This window comes from Rhagoletis pomonella, unplaced genomic scaffold (assembly GCF_013731165.1).
Source record: "Rhagoletis pomonella isolate Grant_MI unplaced genomic scaffold, Rhpom_1.0 Rhpom_scaffold_00006, whole genome shotgun sequence".
Classification (NCBI taxonomy): domain Eukaryota; kingdom Metazoa; phylum Arthropoda; class Insecta; order Diptera; family Tephritidae; genus Rhagoletis; species Rhagoletis pomonella.
The window spans coordinates 39,329,241-39,339,901 of record NW_023458560.1 but is presented as its reverse complement, the minus strand read 5'-3'; positions in this window follow the sequence as shown (position 1 = coordinate 39,339,901).

Below are 10,661 nucleotides of genomic sequence, written 5' to 3'. Positions count from 1 at the left end.
GATTTGTAGACCATCAAATTCATCCGTGGCATCTCCACTTCATTTAGTACCAAAGAAAGAAGTTAATGACTGGCGTCCTTGTGGTGATTTTAGAAGACTTAATGTGACTGTACCGGATCGTTATCCTTTGCCTCATATTCACGATTTTAATATGAACCTTAGGAATAAAAATATATTTTCAAAGTTAGATTTAGTTAGAGCGTATCACCAAATTCCAATGGCAGAAAAAAGACATTTTTAAAACGGCGATTACTACTCCTTTCGGTATGTTTGAGTTCACCCGCATGCCTTTCGGGCTGAGGAACTCAGCGCAAACGTTTCAGAGATTCATCAACGAAGTAGTAGGTAAATTAGATTTTGTTTTCGCGTATATTGATGATCTACTGGTTGCATGTGAGAATGAAGAACAACATTTAAAGGATCTACGGGTACTTTTCGAACGTTTGTCTGAGTATGGTTTGAACGTCAAACCAAGCAAATGCATTTTTGGTGTTCCAAGTATAGATTTTTTAGGACATTGTTTATCTGAGGTAGGGATACAGCCTTCTGTAAACAGAGTAGAAGCGATTCGCAATTTTGAACGACCGAAGTCAATAAAACAAGCGCAAAAGTTTATTGGTATGGTTAACTATTACCATAGATATATTTCAAAATTAGCTGAGTTTACTGGAGTTATATATGATTTAATTAATAAAAGAAGTAAAAAGCGAGACAAAATTTTGGTTTGGGATGACAAATCCATTAAAGCTTTTGAATGCATTAAAGAGAAGTTTGCATCTAAGATTTTGCTAAATCATTTTAGTAAAGATGCAAAATTGTCTTTAACGGTAGATGCATCCAATACAGCAATTGGTTGTGTCATACAGCAGCATTTCAATAATAAGTCTGAACCACTTGCATTCTTTTCAAAGAAACTATCTCCAGCAGAAATGAAATATAGTGCTTTTGACAGGGAACTTTTAGCAATTTATTTGAATATTAAACATTTTCGGTATTTATTAGAAGGAAGACAGTTTACGGTTTTTACTGACTACAAACCCCTGATTTTTGTTCTAAATTCCAAAACTGAGCGTAGTCCAAGACAGACAAGGCATCTTGAGTTTATTGCACAGTTTACTAGTGACATACAGTATATTAAAGGACAGACCAACATTGTAGCTGACACGTTATCTCGTGCGTTTGAAATAGATGTGATTAAAAATTCAGAACTTAATTTAAAAATTTTACAGAGTGAACAGCAACAGGACAATGAACTTAATAAACTTATTTCTGGACAAACGTTTCAAAATCGTAATTTAATTAAAATACCTGTTCTAAATTTTAATATTTGGTGTGAAGTGTCAGGAGAAAGTCCTAGACCTTTCGTTCCAAATAATTTGCGCAGGACAGTGTTCGATATGTTACATGGAATTGCTCATCCTGGTACCAAGGCTACACGTCGATTAATTGTGAAGAAGTATTATTGGCCTTGTATGAACAAGGAGATAAACATATGGTCAAAAGGATGTATAAGTTGCCAGAAATCTAAAGTTTATCGTCACACAAAATCTCCTGTGAGCACAATTCCAATTCCGAAGAGCAGATTTGAACATATACGTTTAGATATTATTGGACCGCTTCCTGTTTCAAGAGGTTACCGCTACATTTTAACAATTGTGGATAGATTTCCTCGTTGGCCGGAAGCATATGCTGTAAAGGATATCTCTGCACAGACAGTTGCAAATAAATTTTTTAATGAATATGTTTCGCGTTTCGGTGTGCCTTTAGAAATCACGACAGATCAGGGTACTCAATTTACGTCCAAATTATTTTCGGAACTTACTAAATTACTTGGTAGTCATCATATCACAACTTCTTCCTATCATCCTCAAAGTAATGGTATTGTGGAACGATTCCATAGACAATTGAAAACTTAAATTTTGGCTAGGAATGGAACTAGAGATTGGTACGATGAGCTACCGATTATTCTTCTTGGTTTGCGTTCAGTGTACAAAGAAGATATTGCAGCCACTCCAGCTGAAATGCTTTTTGGACAAAATTTGCGTCTACCTGGAGAACTTGTTGTGCCAACTACAGAAAATGTTACTTCCGCCGAAATTTTAGGAAGTTTACGGGAACGTTTTAAAAACTTTAATTCCAATTTAAAACATCACAAAAATTCCGATTCAGGAATTTATGTTCCAAAAGATTTACAAACTTGCAAATTTGTTTTTATTCGCATTGTTAACAAGCATTCTCTTCAACATCCTTATGAAGGGCCTTACAGAGTTATTGAAAAAGACAAAAAATATTTTAAGGTAGATGTGAATAATTAAATTAAAATTATTTCGATTGACAGACTAAAGCCAGCAATAGTTGAAATAACAGAACCACATAACACTAACAACCATATAGTTTCAACAACGACTAAAAAGAAACAAGTTACTTTCAATTTGTATAATAATAACTCTCTGGAAGGGGGAGTATTGTAGTGTTAATACTATTTACTATTGTACTTTGTTCATTATTGTACTTTGTTATTTTTGAAATTATTGAATTAAGTTCTTTTTCAATTTATGTAAATCAAAAAGAAAATTTTTGATTACTTCAGAATTTTTCTTCTTGCTGAAAGCATGTATATTATTTTGTTAAAGAGATAATTGAAATACATAAAATTAACTTTTTTAACCACACCACAGGTATCAATCGAAATGGTTTTGAAATGGCTTCATTTCTAAAACTACATGTACATAAGTATGATATGAAAGAGTATCACAAGAGAGAGGTTTAAGATAGCTTTAGTTTGAAGATCGTTAGAAAATTTAAAATCTAAAGCTTTTCGCATGTTTTAGGTATGTTGAGTTTAATTGAAATAAATTACACCTAATGTAGCACGTAGAAATTTCATACACTCAGCGAAGCGTGTGGGAGCGATCTAGTGTTCTATAAAGTAAATAAAATAAACATCTGAAAACTTAATAAAATCTTTTTTTTTTGATACTTTATGTCCAAAAGTAGTTAGCTGCAAGTTAGTTGGCATGTAATGCAGATGAAACTATTTCTCCGGCCATCGCCCTTCAAAACTAGTTAGTTACGGCCGAAGGAAATGAGTAGTAAAAAGTTTCCTGCAGGGTTACCTCACTGTCTCCTTCAGCCGCAAGCGGCAGGCAAGCAGCTTCCTCAATGCATACACACATACATACATATGCATGTATGTACATATGTATGCGCGAGTAGTGTCGTCGGCTTTAGCAAATTTTATGCACTTTGGCAAGTGAAAAATGATAACATGCTGATTTGTTGCTGATGGCTGCCACACTTTCGTTAATGTGTTTTGTTTTTGTTATTTCCCTGCAGCAAATCAAACTGGTTCAGAACTTGCGCTGAGCTAGCCTGAAAAGGGACGGTACTGGTTCTTCATCTATCCCAACTCAATGCTTGCAACTGTCTTTTTTAACATGGCGATGTCCTACGAAGTGACAATTGTCGCCCTCTGCAGAACTTTTGAACTTGTTCTGAGCTGACTCTGGCTTAGATGGTTCTGGTACTGTTCATATAACAACAGTTCTTAGATAGTTCAAAAAGGGTCACCTCCGGGCTAGAAAAAATGTGGTTAGTTTTAAGCTGGTTCTAATAAGTATAGTATAGAGCCTTTTCTTTAAATAAGCACGCATACAATTTTGTAAATAAAAATACTTCATTTTTTGTTTAAAGAGCTATTTGTTTTGAACTAATTTACTTTTTGAAGCAAACTGTGTGTCAATTATTATTATCCTTTATTTTCTAAAACCGTTATTCTTAAAAATAATTTATATTTGTTACGTACAATGGGTATTTCTGGGATACCTATAATTAAAAATCTGAACTAAGTCGTGTCAAAAAATGAGAAAAACGATGATATATTGAATGATTATTTGTGATAACTCAGCGTTAAATTGGATTAAATTTATTGAAATGTAATACATAGAATTTCCGGCATCTCATAAGAAATATAGAATTTTGAATATTTACAATATTTTTCATGCTAAATATTTTTCGTACATTTTTTATTTAAGGATGGCTCATAAGTATTATAACATAAACAAATAAATTCACGTTTCTAACTGTGTTGGAAATTTAGTAGAATTCTAGAAACTGTTATAAAAACTTCAATATTTTAAATCAGTTTATGAGTATGCAGTTCTATAGCCCATTAAATTTTAGTATAATTAATCGCGCTGATTTTTTATAACTCTTTTTACGCACGCTCTTGAAGGCATTCTCATATTTAAATATTTTCGTTTAAGATGCAAGATTACACTTTACTACACAAAAATTTGATGGGCTACAAAACAGAATACTCGAAATAGTTCTATCACAGTTAGGAATTTGAATTTGAATGGTTTATGGAGTATGAGACATAGTACTTAAATAAAAACTAAACGAAAAATATTTAAGATGAAAAACATTGGTAATTAAAAAAAAATCACTGCATAACTACACATTTCGGGTCAAGGCGAATTTATATAAGGTGTGTATAAGGTATAAGGAGTGAGTGAGTGAGGAGTGAGTGAAAACGTAAAAGTGTTTGCATTTTCTGTCGCCCTTTTCATTCGTAGAAGAATAGCTGAAATTTGACAATCACCAGCTAAAACAAAAAAACAAAATACAGGTAATTGTTGTATTTGTTGAATCGATACCACCTTATATGAATTCGCCTTGTTTCGGGTGCTTAGTGATACCTTTACGTATGTACAGTATCGTCCATATCAATAGCACTCCCATTTCAAAGTGAGCTTTTTACCACTTTTGTTTATTTTTTTAAATCTGATTAAAAAGTCAAACATTTTGATGAAAAATCGTTAAGTTTAACTTTCGTTTTGTATAAAGTTTTAAGACACGGTTTATATGATTTTTTTTTAAGCATGATCATTTAAATAATAACAAATTTTAACTCTCAATATATTGTGAATATTTAAAAAAGAAATGGTGTACGCAGACCTTTCCTGTCAAGTGTAGCTTAACTAAATTTTATATTTTGCATAAAATTTTATACGTACGTAGATATGTATAAAAATGACATTAATGCTACCAATAACGACTTTTTTGGAAATATTTTAGCAGTTGCCCCATAAACTAAATTTAGACTGCTCGTCACAGTGGAACGTGTCTATGTGACAGCTGAAAATTTTGATGCTTTCACCATGACAAAGCCCTCAGCCTACGACGATATCGTACGTCATAGTACTTTGGTTGCTGCACCATTTAATCTCAAGTGACCAAAAAACTGTGGTGCAGCGTTGAAAATACACAAAAGCAGCAAAAAAAAAATCAGAAAGCAGAAAAAAATGTGAAGAAAAACAACGCGCATGATTTAGCTTAGAATTGAATGCATGCAAATGTGTTTAAAAAGAATTTTTGTGATTTTTAGAATGTCACACAATTTCAACGCTACGCCATATTTCATTCGAAACAATTTTCAGAAATTTTTTTTCAGATTCCGTTAAACTTTAGTGCCTTTTTGTATATTTATTGCTTATGTGCAGATATTGGTTTAGGTCATCCAGCGTGGTGGCTTAAAATAATTCTGTAAGTAAAGCTCAATTCGGTTAGAGTAGTGGATGTGATAGACTCAAGTGCTAATATTGGCCATGTTAAGCCGTTAACAGATATGCGTTTGAAGAGGTGCATGGAGTGAACTGATATTCGTTTTGAAATTTGCTGCTGAGATGACCATGTTTTGTGTTCTTCGAAGAACTTCAAGAAGAGAGCTAGCGAAAATTATGAAAATCCAGGCTTTTGTCGAAGTGGGTGCACGATTGTACTGCAAATTTTGAAGACGACCTTCCAATTCATCTACCTAAGCCTCGACTTTGTCCTGCTTCTCTTCAAGTTTGTCGTGTACTTGTGTAAACTTTACTTCCTGTGCTTCTAGCTGGGATGAAATCTGCGCTGACACCGCTGATGACATATGTAAGTTCGATGAACAAGCAAACTCTGCCTTCCCTTTATCCTTTGTGTATGTCTCCTCGTCCTCGCGATATGGAAGTCGTATTTGTCTATATAAATGCATTCTGCTGCCATAGCTCCGGGCAACCATGACTGTAATACCGCTTTATTTTGCGGACGAAGATAATCCTCGCTTTGCCAATTCCTTTTTGAGAGGCAGTATCGTCAAATCATGGATCTTTGTCATTTCCGAAACTTTCTCCTTAGGATTTATTTAATAATCCCAGTTCTCACGCCAGTTGTTACGACTATCCTTGACAGTGTTGCCAGAACTTTTTGGACGAACCGGCTAAATTGGCAAATAAAACCGGCTAAAAACAGCTAAAATGTTTCAACTAAATTTTACATGTTTTATTTAAATAATTCACGAGTAAAAAGACTATTTCTTGGAGAGAAGTTACAAATTCGAGCCGGAAAAAATTTGGGAGTGGGCAAAAATGATGTTTTGTAATTTTAGCAGAATTGAATATGCGCTATCTGGGAAGACAATATCTACATATAATATCTATTATGTTTGTTGGTACTATATCCAAACACAAACGCATCTTAAGTGTCTTAACAGTGAAACAATTTCTTATTTTCTAAGTTTGCGAATAAAACTCCACACTTAAAATTAAAACATTTATAACAAACATTTTATGAAGAAAATCCCTTCTTCGTTTAAAATAAAAATAAGCGAAATCGGCCTAATTTCATACAACCCTGCCTGATATGAAAATTTTCTCCACGATAAGGCTAGTAGCCATTTCTAACAGATTTTGAGTCGCTTAGTCAAAAATGGAAACATATGTATATGGGTGTTTCCAGCGGAAGGTCCACCACGACAAAAAAAATAAAAGTTTTATATCTAACGTATTTACGGGCCGATTTGTCTGCTTTTTAAAATATATGCTGGCTGTGTAAGTAGAATCATCTTTGCATAAAATGGTCTTCCTAGGTGGTGCCAAGGTCGAGATATTTCGAAAAACCGTATTTATGGTCTGATTTGGTTCGAATTTGGCGTATCATAGATTTCTAACAAATTGACCCTGAATTGGCGCTGAAGTCAAAATATAAAGTATATTCTACATAAAATACATGTTTTATTTGCGTTAAAAATTAATTTAAAAGCAATATTAACAAAAATATAACGATGGAAATTTATGTCACGTGACGCCACTTCACGTCACGTTTCACACTTGGGGTTGTAAAAGAGAATTGAAACAATTTGCATTAATTCAAAAAACTCTAAAAACAACTAGAATTGCTCCAAATCATATTAAAATAAGTTTCATGAAAATAGCCATCCACAATTCGCAGAGTTTTGCGATTTTGTAAGAAAAGAAAAAATCAACTTCCATTTTTTGTCACGTAACGACACTCTCTTTAAATGCTTATATTTCAGGACCAAGCAGTTGGATTGATTTAATTTTTCGGTTAAATATAGAGCTAATTATGTGCTATATAACGGCCTAAAAAAGTTAAAGAAAACAAATGGTATTCCTTTTTTGTATCACATTGAAATCGTACGACTGTCACGTGCGCCACCATGGGAATGCCCATATACATATTTGAAATTTAAGAAAACAAGGCAAATAGCAAAATCGACTAAAAACGGCTAATTTTTTTCTACAAAACGGCTAACAAATCGGCTGCCGGCTAAATCGAAATTTCTCCGGCTGTTTGCTATCGCAACCGGCTAAATCTAGCCGGAAAACGGCTAAAATGGCAACACTGATCCTTGAATTAGTCGCTGAATTCCTAGTTCGTTCAAATTCGTTTCACCGGATTGTTAAATAAACGCTCAATAGCAGCACGAATAACTTTTTTGTACAACAAACACTTCACAATGCTTGTTAGGGCAATTGATCTCTGAACTCGTAGCTTTCTGTTTTGCAACTGAACTTGTAGCTTGCTTATTCGCAACTAAACTTTTTGTGCGCTGTAACAATGCTTTTACATACCCGCGTTCTCACTCATGGCAACTCTAGATGCTACTGTCATCTATCGCACACTCTCTCATTCTCTCACCATTTACGGTATCCTTCTATTTGATGATTTTTGATGTCGATTCGTTTACGTCTTTCGCCAAACATTCTTCCATTTTCTCGTTGTTCGCTTTGGCTTTCCATTTGTGTTTTGCAGTATTCGCACAATATGATACAATTAAACAGTTTGACTCGGCGCCTGGATGTAAGATTTTTGAAATTGTCAAAAACCTTCGTAAACTATCGATAAATGTGATAAGTTGCGATACCTTTCGATATATTCGATATCTATTTATAAATTTCGATCGCTATCTAGAGCATAAGTTTCTAAATCTCTCTTTATGGCCCTATCAACGAACTTCGACATCTTTTTATAAACCTCGCTTGGTATCAACAAACTATGTTATTCGATGTATTGCGATATCTTGATAACTCGATAATTTCGCTTAACTTTATGAATCTATATAACTCCATGCATTCCAGTTAGTCGATACATTTCGATAGTTCGATACATTTCTATCGGTAATTCTACGAATTTCTAAAACGCTAAATTTTGATAACTCGATAAAATTCGATAACTTGACAAATTAAGTAACCTCTCGATAAATTTCGATAACTGTGCATTTCCAGAACTAGATAAATTTCAATAACTCGAAAATGTTTATATCCCGACAAAATTCGCTAACTAGTTACACTTTACTCGCCCGATAAAATTCGATAAATAATGATAATTCGATAAACTTATACAACCCTAGAAATTTCGATAACTTGCTATACCTTGAAAATTGCAAAAACTTCGATTCGATAAACATACTATATTTGATGAAGTTACGATAAATCTATAAATATCGATAACTCGATAGTTTGAAAGAATTATTTCTAGATATTCTCCGATAACTCCATAAATTACGATAACTCACTATATATACATATATCGATAACCTAATAAATTTCATTAGCTCGATAAATTTCTATAACTCGATAACTATCGATAAATTTCCAAAAAAAGGTTATGTTTCTCGATAATTTTTGATAACTGAAAAAAACCTGGATAACCCGATAAATTTCGATAACTACAAAGTTCGATGACTCGATGAATTTCGGCAATTTGTTTACTTTCAATAACAAAATTTTGTATAACTTGATATATGTCGAATATTATTGAAAAATTGCAAAACATTTTCTTACCTATCAGTCATCTTAATTCTTAAGTTTATGATAGATAAATACCGATCCTTTTAAGTTTAGCTAAAAATTATTCCAAGAGGAAGCCGCGTGAGCATGTAAATTTCTGGTAAGCGTCAAACCGGTTTTTTAATATTTCCCAATCTAATTCAGTAACGCGGCATTAATGAATCAACACATGTCAGTACTCTAGCTTAATACTTCCAGCGGTATGCATTATGAGAATTTTAGTTTATATGAGAAAAAAAAACCGCGTTGTAAAAACGAAATTTTTTTATTTGATCACCCTTTAAAAATGTTCTTATTTAAATCAAGTGAAAAGTGTTAAAAAATGGATTTTTCCATTATACATACACTACGTATAATGGAAATATTCAATTCAAGTACGCCCGTATTAAAATGAAGCAGTTTTCACTGCACGGATGGCATTTTGAACGTCTCGGATGCTTTTTCATATGTAGTAATTAAGAAAGTATATGTATACAAAGCATGCACAGCGGTGACAACACATACACACATACATCGAATGACATAATGCACTAATCGCGCGCTGTGATGTTGATTCAAACTCAACATTTGAAAACACGTTTACATGTATGGCTGTAGCTGAGTGTGCAAAGACGCTTGATACAATTGGTTGCTGCCAAGAGGGTCCGGGTTCAACTACCATCAGACGGAATATAAAATTAAGAATTTTTTTTCCTTCTTAATAACGAAAAAGCATCTGCGCACTTCATAACAATATATTTTATAACGTACATACTCAAATTTAAAACGAGTTGGGTTGGTGCTCTTTCATATGCGTATTTTTTTTAAATTTAGCACGTTTTTTTAATTCTAAAATTTTTTCCCTCAGTGTGGGAGCAACCACGTCCCCCTATTCCGTTAACTTATTTATTTATCTATTCATACGGCACTACTAGCATAAATCTCCGAACCAAATTTCAGTAACCTACCTCAAATACTACTATGTATATGCTGGTTGAAAATTCCACTTATGTATATTCCACACAGTGCCGCCTCAGTGGCCAAAAATCGAAAAATTCTTCGTCTGCAATGTGAACGTGTTTGGTAATTTTTTAAAGGTAATTTATCCACTAAAAATAATTAAACACAAATTTCCCTATAAAATAAATTATATGCCACCTGGATGCCACTAAAGTCGACTAATTTTATACTAAGAATTTTAATAAGAGCATAGCCATGCGTAAGCTCTTCACGAAAATAAATGTCAAAAATAAATTCTTTGAAATAAAATCTTGGTTTGACGTTTTTTTTATTTCCATATGGATAGTAGAGAGCTACAGGATTAAAAAAATGGAATAAAATTAAACACAGGGTGTCCCTGCGGTATTGCCGGAAAACCAGTTTTTTTAATCAAAATTTCAAAAAATGGTAAATTTTAGTTGTATGAATTAAAAAGATTTATGTAAAAATATGTTATTTTTTATTATTTTAGTAAATAGTACGGGTTTTTAGCTTTCGAAAGAAGAAATAAAAACCTGCTTATTTTTTGTACTTTTTGAAGTAATTCGTTCTTTG